This window comes from Papaver somniferum, unplaced genomic scaffold (genome assembly GCF_003573695.1).
Source record: "Papaver somniferum cultivar HN1 unplaced genomic scaffold, ASM357369v1 unplaced-scaffold_18, whole genome shotgun sequence".
Taxonomy (NCBI): Eukaryota; Viridiplantae; Streptophyta; class Magnoliopsida; order Ranunculales; family Papaveraceae; genus Papaver; species Papaver somniferum.
In genome coordinates, this window is record NW_020627707.1 from 8,488,669 (window position 1) to 8,494,668 (window position 6,000).

Sequence of the window (6,000 nt, forward strand, 5' to 3'; positions counted from 1 at the left end):
TTCTGGATTCCTCGGCACATTTCTGGGACGCTTCCGGTGCATTTCTGGGGTGCTTTAGTAATTTTCTCTGGGGTGTAAAACACTGCTTTTTGAGCCCATTTCGCCGCAAGGGCTTATTTCTCTAAAACTTCCTACAAAGACATAAAATAACACAATAAGTACAAAAACGGGCACTAACAGTATACAAATGAGATATATTAGACACATAAATGGTCTATCAAATACCCCAAACTTATTATTTACTAGTCCCGAGCAAATCAAACTACAAAATAAAATCCTAACTCACTTTCGCAGGCATCGTCGATTGCATTTAGCATATGCAATAAGCCTTTAAACCCCTAGGTGGCCCTAGTGGCCGAGTTATAGTCTCGGGAGGGCTTACCAGAGATATACCCACAAAATCATTACTCCAGACCCTAACTATCTATGAAAAATCTTGGAAAGCACTAAAGAACCTCCTTGGTTGGCATACTTATTAATTACAGGAGGAAGTACCCTGACGCGAAATTCCAATTGATATACGAGTTTGCACTCAAGCATACTAAAATTCATATAAGTGACAGAGCTCTACTAAGATAGTTTCACGATGGACATCATACTCGGAGTCAGACTAATCACATGAAAAGATTAAGAAGATGGAAAAAGAAAAATGTAGATGGTTGAAAAGTGAAGGTGTTTCCCATATCTGTCTGAAGGCCTCTGCCAAGGTGAACCTAACCTAAATGACTGAGATACAGGTCTGACTAATATTAACACACTGGCATATACAAGGGAACCAGTGGTTAATAATCCTAACTCTAGGTCAACACAACTGGCATATACAAGGGTACCAGTGGTCGACTTTATTAAACACACATTTATTTAAGAACTAACAACATGATTGGACCTTGTGGACCGAAGCGCATGTTTCTTGTCAGCAGATTACATGGTGATTCCCGTGGATCCTGCATTCCACGCTTGTTTAGGCGACGGAGACAGGGAGAACACACACATATTGCTATCCAAGTGTTAGTATTTATTCCGATTGGTCTACTGGTCTGGTCTATTTTTTTTTTTTTTTTTGAAAAGGTAACTCAGTCACTCTATTTCACCCTAAAAGGTAACAACTTGAATCGTGTGCCCCACCAAATCACTTGAAATAAAAGAAAACTAAAAATAGAAAGTGAAAAGGACTCGACGAGATATGGCGAAACTATCATGTTAATTCTAACACCTGAGCTCTGTGCTTTTATGAATAGACTCTATAGATGTTTCCATCTAGTCAGATTGGTTCCTCAGCTCCTAAAACAAAAATGTTTCCATCCACTTAGATTGGTTAGTGCTATCCTTAATAGGCGTAAATTTCTAGGCTCTGGAGTTTATTTATTGCAACTAAAAAGTTTCTCCCATACCCCCAAACTTAAAATTAACATTGTCCTCAATGTTCTAAAGATGAAATTAAAAGCATGCACAAGGAGAGACAGTTATTATTTGAAGCAAAAGAGTGAAGGAAGGATATTACCGGGTTGCATGAGATTGGGTTACCTCCCAAGAAGTGCTAAGTTTATAGTCTTCAGCCAGACTAAGAAAGGTTTAATCACCTCGAATCATAAGCAATAGCCGAAATAATTGTGGGTTATCGAAACCAAATAGAGCTATCACAAGTAAAAGGAATCTGCAACAAGCCAAGAAAATGAACATGTACTGCATACCCTTATCTAGTTTCCTGATTAAGATACCTATGTCCCATTGTGGTTCAGGTTCAGGTTCTATGAAAGGATCTTGATAGAAAATTTTCATTGGATGCACTTCCTCATAGCTAAGATCCAACAGTTCAGGTTAAAAGTCTGGAAAAACTCAATTAAAAATAATAACAACCTGAATAATGGGGATCCTTAAAGTCAATCAGATTTGACTTACACAGCTGACCACAAAGAGAGTGGTGGTCTTCCTTAAACAGATGTGTCGACCCTAATCTCCTAAAGTAATTAGGTTTAGTCTCAAAACTTAATAATTGACACATCTGAAATTTATATGTTCCCACAATTGGTAAAAGTTTTTGGTGGGAAAACAAATTCAACTTGGTATTATTGCCTGGGCTAACCTCATCAACCAGAATGGGTTTCTAACAGTTGAGACTCGTGTTGAATATTATTAAGTTCGGGAAAACGAGTATGAAGATAGTCTTGTAAATGGTTGAGGCATTGATGTCAAGTCCCACGTGAGGGATTTTTGTTAAAGAACATGGAGAATGATAATCACCCCAAACTTAGAGTTTTCGGCGTCTCTAGGTAGACTGGTCATAATCTCCCTAATTTCTAGGTCATCAGATTCCTGAAAGTGGGCGATTGATTTTTCTAAGTCAGGTTCATCCTCGCTAATCTCTACGAGTTCATCTAAGACTATTGTTTCTAAATCTTTGACTCGAAAACAGTACTCTCAAGATAAACTGGTTCCTCTAAACCATCATCGGTTTCGTAATCATCGTCTAAAACGGGGGTATTTCTAGTCAAATCCTCGTCCTTTTGAATAGGTAAATAATTATTAAAATTATTTGGATTTGAACTAGAAATATCGTTATAATCATCATCACCATCCTCCTCCTCATCATCATCACAATATAATTTTTGATATTCACGAATTCTCAAGCTTTGTTCCCAACTACATGGTCTATGTTTATAATATTTCTCATAGATCGTTAGAGGTGATTCCTCAATAAAAGTTGGAGTATCCATATATCGCTGCCCACGCATATATTCACCAAGAGTCATTTCCGAAGACGCTCTTGATAACGAGAATTTCTAGACATATATTCTCGTAACATCATCTCAGGTGGCGTCTCTGAAAAGGATTCATCACCGAGGAAACACAAACTACAGAGGAATTCTACACAATCACAAACAAGGCTGACTCGACCAAATCAAACCTATAAATTCTAAAACAAAAAGCATGATGGCTCCACTTAGATTGTTTCTAGACCAGCTTCTATCTTTCGAAAGGGAATTCGTTGCAATTTGAGCAAACCCCTCTGGAATCAATCCGAGTCAAAGTAAGTTGAATAGAGGCGAGGGAAGCTTAGTAGAGCTTTGATACCAAGGCCTCACCGCATTAGGCGGCGCAGTCACATTCAACTCACAGAAACATCATGAACTTTGAAGTGTGCTTAAAGAGCAACCAATATTTTTCGAACGAGTTTCCTATTAAGCTCGTTACCCTATCGGTCTCGTTCTATTCCAAATTTTAAAGCTTAGGTTCGCGTTCGGTTTTGTTTTCCTAAGGCGGGCAAGAAGGAAACGGTGATGAAATCCGAGTCCTTATCTTGATTTGGCCAGGCCTTGCCCTTTACTAGGAATTTAAAAACAGTCAGTTCAAGTCCTCAGCATATATTCACCTTAAGGAAAACAGTAAACCCGCTTGCAGGAGATTCGCGGGTGTTTAGAAGTTTACCTCCCGTACCAGACGGGCGAAGAACCGTGTAGTCGACTCGGGCCACTGACTCCGGTGTCAGTGTGCGAACCCGAGGGGCCGAGACGATATAGTAATCGTCGTCCTTCCCTGCAAACAGTTTGTATTTAATTTTTTTTTTTTTTTAATTTATAACCTTCCGTAGGGTTTTAAAAATAATGTCCAATATTTAATGTCCGGAAAAAAAATGTCCAAAAATACAAAAATAAAAACCTTAATTACATTTTCTAAAAAAAATAATAATAATAAAAAAAAAAGTCCTTCGTCTTCTTTCCGTTCTTTTTGCTTTAAGCTTTGCTCCTAGTCTTTATGAAATCGCCAAAAATCTTTGACAACTTCTTTTTTTTTTTCTTTTCGATCCAAGCCTCAAAACCTGTATCACATAGACAAATACCCAAAGAACGTAAAAAAGAACAAAGAAAAAAAAAATCTAAAAAAAAAATTCTACCTAAACACAATTCCGCGTCGGCGGCGCCAAAATGATTAATATTTTCTGTAGTTGTAGTAATGAAGGTTCAAACTCTCGGATTTGTGAAGGATAATTTTTTTTAGACTTAATAAAAAAATATAAATATATACAATAAAAATTAACAATGGTGAGAGTTACTGGGGCTTAGGATTCGGCCAAATTCATTTCTTAAGGTTCAAATAATAATTCTTTTATCAATAATAGCTCGAAAAATATATTAAATATATCGACTCTAATTTATTGCCAAGATTGATTCTCAAATATTAGGTGTAAATGTTAAGCATGGGACATCAAATCATCTAAGCTAAGCATGACCCATCAAATCAAATCACAACTAATTAATTTAAATCATAATTTCAATTAAAATTAATGCAAAAGTCATGAAAAGAATTAATATAATTACCCAAGTGTGAAATAAGGCTTCCTCCATTGCTTCGGTGTTGGGATTTAGCTTCTCATATTAATCATAATCTCAAAATACATGTATGTTGCTCAAAAGTTGATTAAAATGACAAAAATGAGTAAAACAGTGAATGTACGACCCACAGAAGGCGTCACAAAAAGAACGATAAGAGAAGGTGTGTGCTGATATTTAGACTGCTCTGCGACCACGGTTGTGCGTCTTAGACACTAGTGATAAACGACTTCTCTCGCGAGTCCGTTCTTCGTGTTCTTGGTGTTCTTCATCAGCAGCAGCAGCATCATCAACGAGTTCATCAACTCTTGATTCTGCTTCTCTGGACCTCCTCTAGACCCCAAACTCTCGACAGCCCCTCTAATCGACCCAAAGAACCTTTATATACTCACATGCATCATCAAATCCCCCGCAATAACTCGTGAAAATCCTATTACTTTGAATATTTTTTTTTTTCTTATTTCAGAGAATAATTTCCAAAAATACTTCTTCAGCTCCAAATCTCTTCCAACACGCTCCAAATCATGTTTTAATCACCCAGAGTGTTGCTGGAGCCATCAAACTCGATCGAAACACGTCCATAACTCTCCAAAACTCGTGTTTTCTCCTCCATGTACGTGTGTCTCTGTTTTGAGTTCGTGGCTTCCCTAGCCAATTCTAGCCAAATTCAATCGTACCCGACACCCCAAAATCTTCCTTAGGCTTAATCACATCTTCCTGCCAAGTCTCAGCCATTTAATCTCCCTATAACACGTTAAAAAATTCGATCAAACTTCTGCCAGTTTTTGAAATGAAAAGATGGTGTCCCCCTATCCAAACTGGGGGTGCGAATAGCAATTGGTGGTGGAAATAGTAATTTTGGGGTGGAAATAGTAATTTCTGGATTCCTCCCGGCACATTTCTGGGACGCTTCCGGTGCATTTTTTGGGGTGCTTTAGTAATTTCTCTGGGGTGTAAAACACTGCTTTTTGAGCCCATTTCGCCGTAAGGGCTTATTTCTCTAAAACTTCCTACAAAGACATAAAATAACACAATAAGTACAAAAACGGGCACTAACAGTATATACAAATGAGATATATTAGACACATAAATGCGTCTATCAATTCACCACCCATAACTCGGCAAACCAATGGAGTTGCAGAAAGAAAGAATAAAAGTATACAGGAAATGGACAGAGTAATGCTTCACAATAAAAACTTACCTCTAAAGTTTTGGGTAGACTTCTTCATAGCTACTTGATCAATCGTATGTACATGCACTCACGAACCATAAATACTCCTTATGAGTTACGGTATGGTAAGAAACCTAACCTATATTATCTTCGTGTGTTTGGCAGTAAGTGCTACATTCTTAAAGATCGATAACAGAGAGAGAAATTTGATTCAAAAAGCGACGAAGGTATTTGTTAGAGCGTTTCTCAGTCGAACTCTCAAGCGTTTTTATCTCAAGCTTGTTTGTCAAGTTTAGTTTCCAAAACTATAAGTCTTGATTTCTAGTCTACTTATAGCTAAGTCTCGGATTTGGATAGTAAGTGTAGTTGAGCTCTAGACTCCACGACGTTCATCGAATGAAAACGAATAACTACTCAAGGGAACTTGTAGAACTTCATCAACAAAGAGGTATGTGGAGACTTGAACTTATCTATTACTCAAAAGTCTATCAATTATATCTC